This window comes from Rousettus aegyptiacus, unplaced genomic scaffold (assembly GCF_014176215.1).
Source record: "Rousettus aegyptiacus isolate mRouAeg1 unplaced genomic scaffold, mRouAeg1.p scaffold_m13_p_11, whole genome shotgun sequence".
NCBI classification, from domain to species: Eukaryota; Metazoa; Chordata; class Mammalia; order Chiroptera; family Pteropodidae; genus Rousettus; species Rousettus aegyptiacus.
Window position 1 is genome coordinate 18,279,494 of NW_023416286.1, and position 20,322 is coordinate 18,299,815.

Consider the following 20,322-nt stretch of genomic DNA (forward strand, 5'->3'; position numbering starts at 1 on the left):
GTTGTTTGTATGAAAACAATGCCTTCATAAGTTCCCATTGGGCAATGTATAAACAAGACTTTCAGACACAAGCTCTTCTAATATGAGGACTACCAGAGTGATGAAAATCTATATGCAGTTATTTATTAGCAGAAACTTCGAAATATACATTTTATACACTAAGAATGACTGTTTAGTAAAGAATTCAAAGCAAAGGGAAAATAATATTAGTTGGGAAAAACAAGAAGAAGCCATAGGTCATTTCCAGTTCTAAAATACAGGCCTAGTCGGTGGCCACAGAACAGGGCGGAAGCCAGGCCAGTCGCAGGCTGGGTGTGAATAGGACAAATGACATTCCAACAGGCGGTAGTTGCAACCTTTCTTTATGCTGGAATGTGACTCTTTTTAATCTTCTGTCTACCTTTATTCCTCCTCAGAGATGGTAGAAGATTTTTTTATTTAATATCTGGGGTAAAACTGCAACTTTCTGGAACAAGGCTTTCCTTGCTATGACAGTCCTACTGATTATCCTGTTTCTAGATGCTGCGAGAGAAGCAAGGAAATATTTCTCTCCTCCCGCCACTGAAATGAGCTGGTGCCCACGAATATGCACAGATGAAACATTTTCAGCCTCAAAGAAATCTTTATATTTCTGCGTTTTTCGTAATTTATTTATTTATTTTTGGCTGGTGTTGAGATGTCTGGCTACACTTATTACTCAGCTGACAAAAACTGTCAAACAAAGGCGTACTTAAAACTCAAGCAGAAAATACTAACAAGGCTGCCAAACGACTCATGAAAGAGAATGAAAAGCTAAAATGGCTCTTGGAAAGCTGTAACAAGGAATAGGAGCACATTTTGGAAGCAGAAAATTAAAAACTGGAAGAATACCAGAAAAAAAACTGAAAAACTAAATTAAAGAAGACTTCAGCTGCCCTTTCTAAGGCACAAAATGACACGATGGCAATAAAGATGCAGTCACAGAGCTATACAAAAGGATACGACTGACTCATAAAAGAACACTCAGAACTTTGGGATTGTTTACAGAAAGGCAACAAGAAAGGGCTGTGAACTCTGTGAAGGAAGATTGTGATACACCATGTCAAGATGATAAATTTGTTATCATGTTAACCTCTAAAAAAATTTAAAATTCAATTCATAAAGATGTACTATGACCAGCCAATATTTTTTTAATGCCATACATGAGCTGTCATAATGGCATTATCACAATATTTGATGATGTTTCACATATATTGTAAAGTCTGTTTTTCAAGTCTTAAGTAAAATATAAGCATGGTAAACAACTTATTTAGATATTGATAGGAACATTGGTGTACGGTGGCTATTTACCAATTAAAAGAAAAATTCATTAGCCAGATTACTTCCAAAATTAGATTTTTAAGTTGCATGTAATGATTAATAGCCATAAAAGCTTTGATGATTTTCCATTAAAAAAAATAACCTGTTAAATCAGATGATGGTAATGATTCTGTATTTGAATATAATATCCAATATCAGTAAATTTGTTCATAGAGAGATTAAATAAGGATAAATGATCAGCATTTGCCGTTACAGTTTTAAGGAAAAGTCAGAAAAAGCAAAAAATAAAAATGACGGCCTTAGTTTTTTTCTTAAGTCTGGTGATACTATAGTTTACTCTCATAAGGCAGCTATATCGATAATTATATATTTGTTTCTGTGCTTCCGCACCTTTGGAATGTTTTTGTTGACATTTGTGTTAAAAGCACATAATTAGGAAGCATTCTACCTTTAAAAGTTCATTTAGTTACGGAGCTTACATTTATTTGTATTACTGTCACAGCAGTGAACTGAAATTGTTTTACAACAATGTAGAATTCTTGACTCAGAAAGTTAATGTACAACACATCCCAAAAGCAAGTGTTTCTCATTGCTGTGAGAGTTACAAATTATGCAGATATTACCTCAAATATACATACACTGGTGTCATAGTTTCTCTAAGATGTTTCTGTATTCTGAAAGCTAAATATGAAATACTATTTTTTCCATTCAAAAAATAAGATAAAATAAAATTCAAGCCTAAAGGAAGATGACAAATTTGGCCCTGAACTACTGAGTAGCTAAGGAAGCAAAGGAAGTAATTCACTAGTTACATGATTTCTGAAATTTTGTTTTGGCCTGATTTCTCAGAGAAAAGCCCAGTTTTTCCTAGTACTACAGGCTGAGAAAAATGTCTCCCATGGATCCTTGGCAGAGGACTCCATGTCATGTAGTCATCTAACATAAAAACACTTAGTGGGAACTATCCAAGTCCTTGATCTACATTGTTGCCTTCACACCTCAGAAATACTCTATGTGGCTCTTCTGGGATGAAAAACTGAAGCTCAGAGAAGTTCAATAGCTTTAAGCCACCCGCTTTGGGGTATTTTGTTATGGCAGTCCTAGCAAACTAATACACATCCTGATGGAGCCATGTTTTAATTATGCGCAAATAACTTCTCTTAAAATGCTTTAATTGCCTTGTCAGAAACACAGAAGATAAACTCTTGCTCAGAGGGTTGCTGAGAAAGTTAAAAAGTAAGTGAAAACCCTGCACAGAGATTAGAACACAGTAGGTGCTGGGTAAAAATTCGTTTAATCTGAGTCTTGTTTCTTTGAATAAACCAAGTCACTTTCTGGGGTTGCTGACTGTCGTCAGTTTGGCAGTCTCGAGATGCAGTCTATTACCAACAGGATTCGTTCTAGGCCTCCGAAAAAGGGAGTTAAAGAGTTTGTCCTCCCTTGGTGGCCCCTGCCACCCCTTGGTCGCCCTTTCCCACCCTGCGCATTGGCCTAGGGCATCGGGAAACTTTTTATTCAGCCCTGTTCCTGATCTCCACCTAAAGGGAGCACGTTGTCTCCGCAACCCGCCCTAGACACACCGTGCCCGGCAAGGGTACACAGAACGTGGTTTGGAGGCCAGGTGAAGGGGTTGCCTCTAGCTGTCCTCCTTCTGCCTTCCCCATCCCGCCGTTGACCTGCCAGTGCTTCGCTGACTTGCCCTGGTGTCCAGTGTGGTACATCACTTACTCTAGGAAAGATCTAGCTAGCAGTCCTGTTCTTTCTCACAGATGAGGGAATGAGGCTCAGAGAGGTTAAGTAACTGACTGAGAGTCATACAGATAGTGCGATGGAACCAAACTCTGCCTGATTCCAAAAGCAGCAAAACACCTTTGTGGCCAGAAGGAGCCCCAAGGGTCCAACCCTCCAGGGAGGGGCCAAGTGGCTGGCAGACCTAGTCAGGGGCCCAGCTAAAGACCCTGAGGGGAAGAGAAACAAAACAGGCTTTATTAATTCTTTCTTTTCTCCTGGGAACCTGCTGCTGCTACTTGCATCTACTGGTGATTATTTTTACTACCCCGACTAATTCAGAAAGCGAAGATGTTGAGAATTAATTCTTCTTTCTTTTCTCCTCTATCACTCAGGAAGGTTGATTTTCACAGCCCCGCCCTAAGAGTATTGAGGACAGTTTAGGAGCAAGTGTTGTTTACTCCCTCTCCATTGAGGGAATCAGGACACAGGGAAAAACAACCATGGAAACTACTTGTCATTGACTGCTGATATCTGCCTCTGGGCAATGGCAGTTTTTCCTCCAAGACTTAGCCTTCTGCGCCAGAAAAACCAACCCATGTCAATTTGATGTTCTGTCACTGCATTTGTCCTCTTGAGTCCTACCGTCCAGGTGATATTCTCCATCTCGTTTTTGCAATCATCCATTCACCCACCCATCCGTCCTGCAACAGTTTAGAGGCCACAGCGGGAAGCATGTAAAGGCGTGCCTGGCCTGGTGTCTGCCCTGGCTGGGTGTCTGTCCACATGACCTCGTGATGCAGCAGAGATGCGGTAGTGCTCATGGGAGAACAGACACCAAGAGCATACACAGAAAACACTCTTTAATGAAGGCCATGCTCATGCAAAAGATACCAATTCTTTCCGGAGTTTTTGCTCTTTGGTTTTGTGCCAGTTCTTTTTAAGAGGAGAGGAGCGGTTAGAGGAACAACGGGGAGCCTGGGATTCTGGTGCTTTCTGTTGCGCGAACCACTCCTGAGCCTGTGGACAGGGCTCCTGGTTTTTGCACTTGTAAAACAAGGAACATGGGCTTCTTTCTGGCTCTTGCCGGTCTCTTGTGTCGCAAGTTGGTGTCATCAACTGCAGCAGCCTCTCTCCTGGCCACTCCAAATTTCGCAAGGCATAATGCTGTCCATGCACAAGACAAACTGTATTGAGACCCCTGGAAAAGAGACCCCAGCTTGGAGACAGCATCCCTGCCCCCACCTTTATTCTATAGGTTAGAGGACATAGCGGGCCTGCCTGCCTCTGAGACCCCCCTGGAACCCTTTGCTCTCCTAACTATCAGAGAGCCATGGGATGACATTGTCACACCAGGTCCCACAGGGGCAAGAGCAGCTTTCCCGCAGGAATGCATCTCCAATCTCACTCTGGGAACTAGTGTGGAATGGGGTTCTTATCCACAACTTTACTTTCCAGCCAAGTTTTCCAGAACATATCTGCTCTGTTCCATGGACAGAACCAAACTCCTTATCTTGACCTAAACGTTGGCTCCTCCTCTATTCTTCCCATTCCGGCACACAGTACTCCCATGGGTCCTTTTCCTTCTCCCAGAAACCTGGCACCTTGCAATACCTCACCTACACATCCCGTTACTCTGTCTGACCTTCTTCCACGAGATAGAGCTTCATCCACTCCCTCTCGGCTACCCTAATCCAAACCATCTTCTCCTGTCTGACTTTAACTTGCACCAATCATTGGGAAGTTTGTTGAACTCAGATTTCAGGACCCAAACCCCAGAGTTTTTGATTCAGTATGTCTGCAACAGGGCCTGAAGTGTGCACTTCTAACAAATTCTCAGTGATGCTGAAGCTGCTGGTCGGGGTCCACACTTTGGCATCATCTGGTCTAAATAACTATAATAGCCCGATAATACCCTGCACCTCCCTCCAACCCACTCTCTGCATAGCTATCAGAGAAATCTGACAACAAAATCTCACTTGGATCATGTAACTTCTTTGCCCTCTCGGTTCAGGATTCTAAAACAAAACACCACAGATTGGGTGGCTCATAAATGACAGAAACTTATTTCTCACAGTTTTCAAGGCTGGTAAGTTCGAGATCAAGGTGCTAGTATCATGTGTTCAAGATCGGGGTCTGGCTGGGACCTGTTTCAGGGTTCATGGATGGCTCTCTTTTCCCTGTGTCCTTGCCTGGTGGAAGGGGCAAGGGAGTGCTCTCAGGCTCCTTTAGAAGGGCATTAATCCCATTAATGGGGCTCCACCCTCAACCTGAGGGCGTACCAAAGCTCCTGCCTCCAAATACTATCACATTTGGGAGTAGATTTTAACATATGAATTGGAGGAGATGACAAACATTCAGTCTATAACACTTGCCTAAAACCCTTCATGTCACATTATTAAATGTCACGTCATTAAAAATACTTCCTTATAACTATCACTAACTCATTGGCTCTTTCTTCAGCCTCAATTAAACCCAACTATTCCTACTCCATCCCTGTACCCAAGCGGGAGAGAAGAACAGGGTGAATGTCTTCACTCTAACTGATGGCCGCAAACCTCAAAGGTCCCTATTCACTGCCCACAAATCCTACATCCCTTCCCACTTAAGAGGTGGTCTAGAACAATAGCACAGGTACTGCCAGGGAGTTTGTTGAAAATGCAGACGCACAGACTGCACCCAGACCTACAATCCGGATCAGTACTTGAACAAATGTCCCCAGGTGATTCATTTCCACTTTAAAAGTTCACAAGCACTGCCCTGTGCTTTGTTTTCTGAATTGCCAGAAGTTCATTCCTCATCTTTTTCTTTCCCCTCACACCTTCTGGACCCCTGTGGTCCATCGCTCAGCCTCAAGCTCCATTGAGAATCCAGCAGTAGACACACCCAACTCCCCGTCTTCCATCACGTCTTCGACCCACTTCCATCTGTGCCGCGTCCCATCAGCTCTCCTGTCACACTGGGAGAACCTCTGCTGGAGGCCGTTTCCTTTCTTTAACTTCTGAATTTCACCCCTCCCTCGCTCTGAATCCCTGAATCATGAGCTGCTCCGTGGCTACAGGGAATGCTCTAGTCCCATCTGAAAAGGATCTCCCCAATCCCACGTCCTGCTCCTACTGCCCACTTCTCGGCTTCCCAGCAAACTCCTGCGCCCTCTTTCCTCCGATATTCTCCTGGCTCACTTCCGTGCTTCATTTGGCTCTTTGCTCAAATGTCACTTCAGCACAGAGGCCTTCTCTGACCACCCTTTATAAAACAGCACCCACATATGCACATTTTTTGTCTTTATCTTTTCAACACATCACCGCCTGATGATGTGCCTGTCTGTCCACACTGGAATGTCAGCTCCGGGGAGCAGGGTCTTATCCTATTTTGTTTACGGCCATGTCCCTAGGTCCTGGCAGTTACTCTTGTTGCATAGGTGACTAGGAGCTAGTGCGGAATGCCACATACCGGGAAGAGACACAAGGCTACCAAAAAGGTTCTGGAAGAGCCAGACCTCAGAGACCCCTACATGTGATGAAAGGTGATGGGACAAATAATAGTGTTTTTTTTTTTTCTCTTTTCATTACTTTCTTAATCAGGGTTCATTTGTTGCGAGGATACAAAAACACTTATCTTCAGTGAAAAAAGAGGGACATGGTTCTTATAAGAGCAAGGAAGATCTTGCTGAAACCCATGGCGGAAGTTCAGAAGGGTCTCATAGGCATTGGAAGGTCTCCTGATGGTTTCCAGAGATTCCCCATTCCCTGTACTCTTGCCCTGATGTGTGTGGGGTTTGACCTGTGTGTAGCCAATAGGATTGTGGGAACAATGATGTGTGGCTTCCGAACTTAGGTCATAAAAGACACTGCGGCTTCTACCTTGCTTTCTCTCGGATCACTTGTACAATTCCCATGTTATGCCCAAAAAGAAGGGTCATACACCCTCCTTCCTTTTTCTCTCCTTTCAGTGTACTGCTGAGACAGAGTGGACCATGTAGATCAGGGGTCCCCAACCCCCAGGCCATGGACCGGTACCAGCTGTGGCCTGTTAGGAATTGGGCCACACAGTGGGAAAGAACAAAGCTTCACCTGTATTTGCAGCTGCTCCCCAGCACTAGCATCAATGCCTGAGCTCCACCTCAGATTATCAGGCATTAGAAGCTCATAGGAGTACTGGTCCCTGGTGCAAAAATGTTGAAAACCACTGATATAGATGGTGGTAACAGCCCAGGATGGTGGGCCACATTTCAACTTTGGAGAGTCCTAGGCACTTTTGCCTTTTTGGGCTCCTTCCTCCATTAAAAAGCATTGATATAATGGCAAATATAATTCAGGCTGGGTTTAGTTTTATATATTCACTATTATTATATTCATTTTTCTGATTCTAAATGAAATTAAAATCAAAACACATGAGCCTCTAAAAATATCACTGGCTCTACCTAGGCACTGGGCCTGCTGCACCTAATGGGTGAGCCAGCCCTGGACAGTGGAACAGTCCGAGAGAAGAGCCAGAGTGCTGCGAAACGCCCCACCAGACAGGACCCTCCCATGAAGAAAATAACATCTGCCCTTTTTAAAGTCACTATTATTTCAGTTCTGTCTTACACTCATATGAACTTTCATGTCTGTATTACTACATTAGATCATTGAACCCAGTTCCCGGAGGCCCAGGAGGCTCCCTCAAGGAGGTGACATCATGAGGATGTAGAAGAATTGGCCTAGTGAATGGGAGAGGGTGGAGGAGGGCATTTCAGGGAAGAAAACAGCTTGAACAAAGGCTGAGAGAAGACAAAGAGAGAAGAACTAAAAGGACATCCATTATGGGTGGAGTTTAGGATGCAAGGGTGTGTATGTGGGAGAGGAGAGGAGAGGAGGGCAGAGGAGGGGAGAGTGCTGGGTCCTTTGATCTGTGCTTGGGACCATCCCTGGTGTTTGGACACATCCTCTGACTTCTTTAACTCCAGTGGCTACTGGAGCCAGCAGGACAGGAATGAGTACATCTTGCAAAAATGAAACTGTATCTATTAAACAATAACTTCCCATTCTCCTCTCCCCCCAGTTCCTGTCATCCATCATTCTACTTTCTGTCTCAATGATTTTGAATCTCTAAGTAGCTCATATTAGTGGAATCATCTGCTATTTGTCCTTTTCTGATTGGTTATTTCACTTAGCATAATGTCTTCAAGGTTCATCCATGTTGTAGCATATTATAAAATTCCTGCCTTTTAAAGCCTAAATGATATTGCAAAGTGTGTGTGTGTGCTCGCGCGTGTGTGTGTGTGTATACACACACACACACACATGTGCACACATACACAACATTTTGCTCATACAGTCATTTATCCAATGGACTTTTGGGTTACTTCCACATTTTAGCTACAGTGAATCACAGTGTCATGAACAAGCATGTACAAATAATCTCTCTTTAAAACTCTACTTTCAATCCTTTTGGAAATATACCCAGAAGTGGAATTGCTGGGTCATAGGTAATTCTATTCTTAACTTTTTGAAGAACCTCTATACTCTTTTCCATGGGAGCTGTATCATTTTACACTTCTACCAACAGTGCATAAGGGTTCCAACTATTCCACATCCTCTTCAACACTTATTTTGTTTTTCTTAATTATAGCCATCCTAGTGAGTGTGAATGGTCATTTCATTGAGTTTTTTAAAATCATAAGTGATGTACAAATTATATTAGTTTAGGTATACAAAATAGTGATTCAACATTTACATATCTTATGATGCAATCACCATATAAGTCTAGTAACAACCTGTCACTATACAAAGTAAGTACAATATTACTGACTATATCCCCTATGGTGTACATTACACCCTCATGTCTTGTGTTTTTAATAAATGAAAGTCTGTACCTCTTATTTCCCTTTTTCACCCATTCTCCAACCCCCACCCCTCTGGCATCCATTAGTTTGTTCTCTGTATCTATGATCTGTTCTGTTTTGTTTTGTCTGTTCCTTTATTTTGCTTTTTCAGATTCCACATATAAGTGAGATCATACAGTATTTATCTTTCTCTATCTAATTTATTTCACTTAGCATAATATATTTTAGGTTCATCCATGTTTCTACAAATGGCAAGATTACATTCTTTTTGCTGCTGAGTAATATTTCATTGTATGAATAAATATACCAAATATTCTTCATTTATCCATTGATGGGCACCTAGGTTGCTTCCATATCTTGGCTATGGTAAATAATAAACATAGGGGTGTATAGATTTTTTCAAATTAGATAAATATCCAGAAGTAGAATTGTTGGTTATTATGGTATTTCTATTTCTAATTCTTTGAGAAAACTCAGTAACTCCTAGAAGAAAACATAAGCAGCAAATTCTTTGACATCGGTCTTAAAAATATCATTTTGAATCTATTTCCCTGGGGAATGGCAACAAAAAATAAATAAACAAGTGGGACCACCTCAAACTAAAAAGCTTTTGCACAAATAAAATATCAACAAAACAAAAAGACAATCTATTGAATGAGAGAAGATATTGCAAATGATATATCTGATAAGGGGTTAATATTCAAACTATATAAAGAACTCACTCAACCAAGCATCAGAAAAACCCAAACAACCCAATTAAAAAATGTGCAGAGAGATGGTGAGTCAAGATGGCGGACTAGGTAAAAGCAGGGTTTCCTGCCTCTCAGGTCCACATTAAAATTACAACCAAATTATAAAATAATCAACGTGAAGAATCACATGAAGTCTAGCTGATCTTACAACGTATGTTGCATAATATAAAGAAGGAGTTGCATCAAAACTGATGAAAGGGGCAAAGTCACGAACTGGGCTGGCCCCATGCCCACGGGTGGTGATGGAGCACTGGGAGGCATGGTGAGGCTGCAGAGGTCCCCCTGAAGGAGACAGGAGTCCTAGCCCCATTTGGGGTCTCCCCAGCCCAGAGAAGTGGAATTCCCCAAAAATCTAACTGTTAAAATCAGAGGGGATTCTGGCCATCCTGGTGAGATGGAAGGAGACTGAAATCCCAGATGCTCCTTTAAAGGACCCACACACAGTTTCTCTCACCTGCAGAAACTCAGGGCACCAGTGGTGGGACAAGGCTCGGGCAAGGTTCACACGGGAAAAGGCTGCATTACCTGGCACCAGAACGAGGGCTGGACAGGAAGCTGCCATCGTGCTTTAGAGGGGGTGATGGGGAGCCCTACAAGGACTTACAGACCAGCGCCAGCTTGCCTATACAGATCCCTACCCCCACAACAGCCAATTCTGAAGCGGCACTGGCCCGAGGAGATCCACCCACCCTATCCAACCCATAGACTGCCTGCAGTGACTGCCCCACCCTGACCCTTTCCTGAGTGGAACTTTCCGCATAGGCAGCCGACCTCAGCTAGCCCTGTGAGTGCATGTTGGGGACAGTTTCAGGAAGATCACTGCTGCCAACATGAGCTCGGGCGGATCACAGAGATCTTAGGGCCAGTCCCAGTCAGCAGCTGGTCTTGCTGTGATCTGTGACTTGTAGGAACGTGTGAGTGGACATAGAAGCTACAGCAAGACTAAGGATGTATTGGCCTGACGGACATTGTCTTCATGAGACCCCACTCCACCCAACCCGCAAACTGCTGTGATTGCCTATTGACAGGAGACTGCCCCGACCCTGCCCCTTTGGGGTCCAGCATTCTGCACAGGCAACAAACTTTGTCTAGTGCAGAGAGTGCCTTTCGGGGAAATCAGTTGCAAGCAGACCACTGCTGCTGCACAAGCTGCGATATCACTTAGAGGGATTGCAGAGGTCTGTGGGACCACCCCAGACAGCAGTTGGTCTCACTGTGATCTATGACTACAGTGGGAATGTGTGGACACAGAAATTACAGCAAAACTGAGGCTGTATTGGCTGATGGTCCTTGTCTTCCTGAGATCCTGCCCAATCCAATCCACAAAGTGCCGGTGGCTCATTGATAGGCAGCTGGCCCTGCCCTGCCCCTATCCAGGGTGGCTCATTCTCCTCAGGCAATAGACCTCAGCTAGTGCAGTGAGCAAATTTCAGGTAAAACAATGATGGGCAGACCACTGCTGCCAGTATAGTATACAATATTGCTTGGGCAGATCACAGGGGTTTGTGGGTCTATCCCATATAGCAGCAGGTCTTGCAGTGATAAGTGACTTTTATGGGAACCCGTGGTCCCAGAGCTGGCAGCAAATTTGGTGCTGTATAGATCTGATGGCTCTGTGCCTCACTGAGATGCCTCCCACCTAACTCACGAATTACCTCTGGCAACCCAGTTCCATCCGGTGCTTTCCCTGGGACACGAATTTGACAACAAATGACAGCACTCAGTTTGTGCGGCCCACACAAAGCCTGTGCATCTGGGAGAAGTTTTCAGTGGCGGGCCACAAACCCATGCCCACAAGCTTCAGTAATTCTTGAACATATCTTAGGTATTTGAAGGCCCAAGGTGGGCAGCAGCTGGCCTTGCTGTGATCTGAGACTTATGCAGGGAGCCACATATATGGCGCTGGCATGTAAACTAACACTTCAGGGGCAGGGGGAAATCTGCTTAATATATCCAGGTGACACTGAACACATATATCACCCAGAGGATCTTTCAGTTGCAGAGTTTTACGGGCAACTGACAGACACCCTCAGGCCTTGAGGAACATTGGTTCTTCCTCTAAACTTCCCCAGGCCTTGTCCTGGGGGTAAGTGGACTACAGCCTACAGCACTATCTCTTCCACTTACCTATAGATCCAGTAGAGGCAACAACCATCTGTGTATTGCTTTGTAGCTCTCACCAAGTAGCCCTGAGCAATCAAAGGCAGTGGCTGACTTTGGCCTACTAGGGCCACAAAACCAACACACCTGGAGGTTGGCACTAGACCACAACAGAGCAACTACTGACTAGTTCCATAAGTGGTACACACAAAGGTTGATCTCAACAAGTACCCAAGCCTGTTAGAGCTAATCCCACTCAGTGAAGTCAGCTCCCACACAGCAATCATACCATGTGGGTGCAGCCAGTTAATATAGTCAGTCAGCCAAGAGTTAATGCCATCCACTGATGTACTAACACCAATAAAGGCTTAGCTACAACAGAATATTACACACAACCCACACAAAGGTCATGTCTAGAGCCCCTGGCATAGTTGATTAGGGAGAGTGTGCCACTGGGCCACACAGGACACCTTCCACATAAGGCCATCTGGTCAGGGCTGAGAGGTGAAACAAATCTTTCTAACATGTAAAAATGAACACAGAGAGGCCAATAAAATGAGAAAACAAAGAAACATTCCACAAATGAAACAACAGAAGAAAACTCCAGAAAATAAGCTAAATGAAATGAAGCCAAGCAACCTACCAAAGACAGATTTCAAAATAATGATTTTAAGGGTTCTCAATGAGCATAGGGAGAGAATGGATGAGATCAATGAGAACTTCAGCAGAGAGATAGTAAGCATAAAAAGGGACATGGAAACCATAAAAAAGTACCAGCCAGAAATAAAGAATACAATAACTGAAATGAAGAATTACTGGAAGGATTGAATAGTAGATTGGACAAAGGAGAAGACTGAATCAGTGAACTAGAATACAAGGTAGCAGAAAATGCCTAATTGGAACAGCAAAAAGAAAAAAAGAATTTTTTTAAAAATGAGGATAGTTTAGGAGACCGCTGGGTAGAGTATTCACAGTTGTAGATTCTGGTTGTCCCCCTCCCCCCCCAATAACTTTGAATATTTCTTGCCAATACCATCTGGCCTGTAAAGTTTTTGTTGAAAAATCAGCAGATATTCTCATGCGGGTACCCTTGTAAGAAACTAGCTGTCTTTCTCTTCTGCTTTTAAGATTCTCTTTGTCTTTGACCTTTGGCATTTTAATTATGAATGTGTCTCGGTGTGGGTCTGCTTAAATTTCTTTTGTTTGGGACTCTGTGCTTCCTGGATTTGTAAGTCTAATTCTTTTGCCAGGTTAGGGAAGTTTTCTGTCATCATTTATTGAAATAGGTTCTCGATCCCTTGCTCTCTCTCTTCTCCTTCTGGTACCCCTGTGATGCAGATATTGTTATTCATGATGTTGGCCCAGAGGTGTCCTAAACTATCCTCATTCCATTTCATTTAGCTTATTTTCTGGAGTTTTCTTCTGTTGTTTCATTTGTGGAATGTTTCTTTGTTTTCTCATTTTATTGGCCTCTCTGTGTTCATTTTTACATGTTAGAAAGATTTGTTTCACCTCTCAGCCCTGACCAGATGGCCTTATGTGGAAGGTGTCCTGTGTGGCCCAGTGGCACACCCTCCCTAATCAACTATGCCAGGGGCTCTAGACATGACCTTTGTGTGGGTTGTGTGTAATATTCTGTTGTAGCTAAGCCTTTATTAGTGTTAGTAGGCAAGCAACCTACCAAAGACAGATTTCTTAATAATGGTTTTAAGGATTCTCAATGAACTTAGGGAGAGAATGGATGAGATCAATGAGAACCTCGGCAGAGTGATAGTAAGCATAAAAAAGGATGTGGAAACCATAAAGAAGAACCAGACAGAAATAAAAATACAATAACTGTAATGAAGACAGACAGGTCGAAGCTTAAGAAATTCATCACCAATGAGCCAGAATTACAAGAAATGTTAAAGGAATTCCTGTAAGGCGGGGCGGGGGGGGGGAGAGAGAGAGAGAGAGAAAGAGAGATATGAATAAATATGAATAATAAAATGTCAGTAACTATCAATAATCACTTAATCACTTCAAATGTAAGCGAACTAAATGCTCCAATCAAAAGACATAGGGTAGCTGAATGGATAAGAAAGCAAGTCCCTTGCGAATACTGTCTACGAAAGATCCATTTCAGATCAAATGACCATCAGAGAGTGAAAGTAAAGAGATGAAAAAAGATATTTCATGCAAATGGAATGAGAAAAAAGCCAGAGTAGCAATACTTTTATCAGACAAAATAGAGTTTAAAACAAAGGCTATAATAAGAGACAAAGAAGGGCATTACATAATGATAAAAGGATCAACACATCAAGAGAGCATAACCCTAGTAAACATATACACACCAACATAGGAGCACCTATATATATATAAAGCATTTATTGATTGGCATAAAAGGAGAGATCAACTGTAATACACTCATAGCAGAGGATTTTAACACCCCATTGACGCCAATGGACAGATCTTCCAGACAGAAAATCAACAGGGAAACAGAAGTCTTAAAACACAATCACTAGACCAGATAGATTAATTGACATTTTCAGAGTGTTTCACCCTAAAGTAGCAGAATATACATTCTTCTCAAGTGCACCTCGAACATTTTCCAGAATAGACCACATGTTAGGACACAAAACAAGTCTCTATAAATTTAAGAAGATTGAAAGCATATCAAGTGTCTTCTCCAACCACAATAGTACGAAACTAGAAATCAACTACAAGAAAAAAACGAAAAATACACAAACACATGGAGGGTATAACATGCTACCAAACAATAAATGGGTTAACAATGAGATCAAGGAAGAAATCAAAAGATACCTAGAGACAAATGAAAATGAAAACACAATGACTCAAAATCTATGAGACACTATTAAAGCAGTCCTAAGAGGGAAATTTATAGTAATGCAGGCTTACCTCAAGAAACAAGAAAAATCTCAAATAAACAATTTAAACTTACACTTAAAAGAACTACAATTAGAACAGCGAACAAAGCCAAAAGTGAGTAGAAAGAAGAAAATAATAAAGATCAGAGCAGAAGTAAACAAAATAGAGTCTAGAAAAACAATATAAAAGATTAATAAAACCAAGATCTGGTCCTTTGAAAGAATAAACAAAATTGGTAAACCCATAACCAGACTTATCAAGGAAAAAAGAGAGTGGACTCAAATGAATAAAACCAGAAATGAGAGAGGAGAGTAACTATGGACTTCACAGGAATACAAAGGATCATAAGAAAATATTATGAGCAATTATATGCCAATGAATTGGACAATCTGGAAAAAATGGGTACATTCCTAGAAATATACAATGTGCTGTGACTAAGTCAAAAAGAAACAGAAAATCTGAACAGACCGATTACCACCAACAAAATCAAATAGTAATCAAAAACCTCTCCAAAAACAAAAGTCTTGTGCCAGATGGCTTTATAGATTAATTTTACCAAACATTCAAAGAAGAATTACCCCATTCTTCTAAAAGTATTTCAAAAAATTCAAGAGGGAAGGCTCTCTAATTTCTTTCATGCGGCCACCATTACAATGATTCCAAAACTAGAGAAAGACATTACAAAAAAAGAAAATTATAGGCTAATATCCCTTATGAACATGGATGCAAAAATCCTTTGACAAAATATTAGCAAACTGAATTCAACAATACATTAAAAATATCATATACCATCATCAAGTTGAATTTATTTTGGGGATATAAAGTTGGTACAATACCCACAAATCAATTAATATGAAATATCACATTAACAAATTGAAAGATAAAAATCATATGTTCATATCAATAGAGGCAGATAAAGCATTCAACAAAATTCAGCATCTATTTATAAGAACTCTCAGCAAAGTAGGAATAGAGAGAACATACCCCGACATACTGAAGGTCATATATGACACACCTACAGCTAACATCATACTCAATGGGGAAAGGCTAAAAGCATTTTCCTTAAGATCAGGAACAAGATAAGGATGTCACTTTCTGTTTAACATTGTATTGGAAGTCCTAGCCACAGCAATCGGACAAGAAAGAGAAAGAAAAGTTTTCCAATTGGAGAGAAAAACTTAAAACTCTCATTATTTGCAGATGACAAGATACTATATAGAGAGAACCCTAAAGATTCCACCAAAAAACTGTCAGAACTAATCAATGAATCCAGCAAAGTAGCATGATATAAAATTAATATTCAGAAATCAGTTATATTTCTATACACCAATGATAAACTTTCAAAAAGAAAAATTAATTTAAAAAATCCTATTTACAATTGCATCAAAAACAATAAAATACCTAGAAATTTAATTAACCAAGGAGGTAAAAGATCTGTTCTTAGAAAATTATAAGTCATTGAAAAAAAGAAATTGAAGATGATACAAATAAATAGAAGCATATACAGTGCTCATGGGTAGGAATAATCAATATCATTAAAAGGTCCATACTACCCAAAGCAATCTACAGATTCAATGCAATCACTATCAAAATACTGATGGCATTTTTCAGAGAACTAGAACAAATAATCCTAAAATTAAATAGAATCGTAAGAGATCCCTGATAGCCACGGCAAACTTGAGAAAGAAGAACAAAATTGGAGGGATTACACTACCTGATATCAAACTATACTACAAGACTACAGTAATCAAAACAGCATGGTACTGGCATAAAAATAGACACATACAATAATGAAACAGAATAGAGAGCCCAGAAATAAATCCACGTCTATACACTCATTTAATATATGACAAAGGAGGCAAGAATATACAATGGGGTAAAGACAGTCTCTTCAATAAATGACGATGGGAAAATTGGACAGATACATTAAAAAAATGAAACGACTACTTTCTTACACCATATACAAGAATAAACTCAAAAGCGATTAAAGATTTAAATTTAAGACCCCACACCATAAAAGTTCTAGAAGAAAGCATAGGCAGTAATCTCTCTGATAGTGCTACTAGTAATTTCTTTTTGGATGTATCTTCTCAGGCAAGGGAAACAAGGGAAAAAATAAATAAATGGAACTACATCAAACTAATAAGGTTTTGTTCAGCAAAGGAAACCATCAACAAAATGGAAGACAACCTACTGAATGAGAGAAGATGTTCACTTATGATACACCTGACAAGGGGTTAATATCAAAAATGTACAAGGAACTCATATGACACATACACACACAAAAAATCTAATTAGAAAATGAGCAGAAGACCAGAATAGATATTTCTCCAAAGAGGACATACAGATGGCCAATAGACATATGAAAAGATGCTCAGAGAAATGAAAATTAAAACCACAGTGAGATATCACCTGACACCTGTCAGAACAGCTCTCATCAATAAATCAAAGAATAACAAATATTGGTCAGGATATGGAGAAAAGGGAACCCTCATACACAGTTAATGGGATTGCAAATTGGTACAGCCACTATGGGAAACAGTCTAGAGGTTCCTCAAAAACATAAAAACAGATTTACCTTTTGCCCAGCAATTGCATTTATGAGTATTTATCCAAAGAAAACCAAAACAATAATTTATAAAGATCTCTGCATCCCTGTGTTCATGGCAGCACTACTTATAATAGCTAAGATATGGATGGAACCTAAATGCTCATCGACAGACAATTGGATAAAGAAGGTCTGGTTTATATATACAATGGAATATTACCCAGCCATAAAAAAAAATGAAATTCTACCATTTGTAACAACATGGATGGACCTAGAGGTCATTATGCTGAGTAAAATAATTCAGACAAAGAAAGATAAATACCATATGATTTCACTTACATGCCGAATCTAAGGAACAAAAAGTACAAACTAATTGAAAACAAACTCACAAATACAGAGGACAATCTGGTGATGGCCAGAGGGGATGGGGTTAGTGGGGCCGGGAGAAAGTGGTGAAGGTTTAAAGAAGTGCAAATTAGTTGATAGTCACAGGGATGGGAAGCATGGCATCGGGAATGCAGTCAGGAGTAACATAATGGCTATGCGTAGAGCCGAAGGGAAGATAAAGTCATCAGGGGGATTGTTTCATAAACTATATAAATGTCTAACCAATGTACTGTACACTTGGAACTAATATTAAAATAAAATAAAACACTTCTTTCAAAAAGTGGCATTTAATGCATCCATAAAAAAAAAAATGGGCAGAGTACCTCAATAGACATTTCTCCAAAGAAGGCATATAGATAGCAGACAAAAAAATGAAGAGATGCTCAACATCACTAAAATTAGAACAATGCAAATCAAAACCACAATGAGATATCACCTCACACCAGTCAGAATGACCATTATCAATAAATCAACAATCAACAAGTGTTGGCAAGGATGTGGAGAAAAGGGAAGTCTCATTGTGAGTTTTGTTTTTGTTTTTGTTTTTGTTTTTAACCTACAGCACTCAGTATTCCTAGGTGGCCTTCCATCCAAGTACTAACCAGGCCTGACCTGGCCTAGCTTCTGAGATGACATTGGGCACGTTCAGGGTGACATAGCCATAGACACGTTGTAGTTTTGATTTGCATGTCCTTAATGATGAGTGATGCTGAGCATCTTTTCATGTACTTATTGGCTATTTGTATGTCTTCCTGGGAGAAATGTCTATTTACCTCCTTTGCTTATTTTTTAATCGAGTTGTCTATTTTTTTGTCGTTGAGTTTTAGGAGTTTTCTGTATACTCTGGATATTAATTCCTTATCAGATATATGACTGGAAAAAATGTGACTGGGATATTGATAGGAATATCATTAAATTTGTACATAATTTGGGGTAATATTAGCGTCCTAACAATATTAAATCTTGTACTCCATGAACATGGAATTTATTCTTTCCATTTATTCATATCTTAATTCTTTTGGCAATGTTTGTAGTTTTCATGATATAAGTCTTTCACCTTCCTGGTTAATTCTTGAGTATTTTGTTCTTTTGGGTGCTATCGTAAATTAAATTGTTTTCTTAATTTTCTTTTCAGATTGTCCATTGTTAGTGAATGGAAATGCAACTAGTTTTTGTGTGTTGAGTTTGTATCACACTACTTTAGTACATTTTTTTGTTAATTCCAACAAATTTGGGGGGAATCTTTAAGGTTTTTCTACATATAAAAATATATCATATGTGAACAAGATATTTTTATATCTTCTCTGCCAATTTGGACGCCTTTTGTTCCTTTTTTTTCTTGCCTAATTGCGCTGCCTAGAACTTTAAGAACTCAGTTAAATAGAAATGATGAAAGCAGGCATCCTTGCTTTGTTCCTAATCTTAAGGGTAAAATTTCAGTCTTTCACAATCGAGTATGTTTTCTGTTGGTTTTTCATATGTGTGTTTTATTTTGTTGATATAGCTTCCTTCTGTTGCTAGTTTTTGGAGTGTTTTTTTTTTTTCATGAAAGGGTGTTGAATTTTTTCGAATGCTTCTTTTGTATCAACAGAGATGATTATGTCATTTTTGTCCTTCATTCTGTTAATATGACATATTGTTTTGGTCAATTTTCATATGTTGAACCATCCTTGCATTTCAGGAATAAATCCCACTTAGTCGTGTACAATCATTTTAATATGCTGCTCAATTTGGTTCACTAGTATTTTATTGAGGATTTTTTGCATCAATGTTCATAAGGGATATTAGTCTGTGGTGTTCTTTAGTGTCTTTGGCTTTAGTATCAGGGTGATACTGGCCTCATATAATAAGCTAGAAAATTGTTCCCATCTTTCAATTTTTTTGAGAAATTTGAGAAGGATTGTGTTAGTTCGTCTTTAAATGGTAGAATTCATGAGTTAAGACATTAAGTTTGGAGCTTTTCTTTGTCAGGAAATTTTTGATTACTGATTCAATCTCCTTACCAGTATATGTTTATTAAGATTTTCTATTTTGCTTTTTGTCCAACATCCTAGTGAGGCTGCAGTGGTAGCAACTGCTCTTGGAACTTTGTTATGTTGCCCAAGGACGACAAGAAGGAAAAGATGCTAGCTTTGGGTTTAGTTTGTTCTTTTGCTAGTATCTTAAATTGTAAAGTTGGATTGTTAATTTAAAGTCTTTCTTGATTTTCAATGTAAGCATTTATAGCTATAATTTTCCCCTTTATCGCTGCTTGAGCTGTGTCCCATAAGATTTGAGTTGTTTTAATTTTTAGTGTTTTCTAATTTTCCTTATGATTTCTTTTTCATCCATTAGTTATTTAAAATATGTTGTTTAATTTCCCAGGTTTTGTGAATTTTTCAACTTTCTTTCTGCTATTGATTTCTAATACTATCCTGTTGTTGTCAGAGAAGATACTTTGATATCTATATATGATATCTATCTTTTAAAATATCTTGAGACTTAATCTGTGACTTAACACATGATCTATCCTGAAAAATGTCCCATGTGCAGTTGAGAAGAATGTTACTAGGTAAAGTATTCTGTATATATCTGTTCATCATAGTTTATTTATTGTGTTTTTTAAGTCCTCTCTTTCCTTATTTATCTTCTTTCTGGTTGTTCCATCCATTCTTGAGAGTGGAGTACTGAAGTCTTTAACTATTATCAGAAAATTATCTATTTCTCTTTTCAATTTTTACTTCATATATTTTATGGACTCTTTTTACTTCATATATTTTATGGACTGTCATTAGGTTGTAAATGTTTATAACTGAGCTCTTCTTACTGTATTG

The 20,322-nt window shown here is 39.8% G+C and overlaps 1 pseudogene; it reads left to right on the forward strand.

Annotated features, from left to right (window-relative positions):
• The first annotated feature begins 327 nt into the window (after positions 1-327).
• Positions 328-1,050, forward strand: LOC107509999 (annotated as a pseudogene).
• The last annotated feature ends 19,272 nt before the right edge of the window (positions 1,051-20,322 follow it).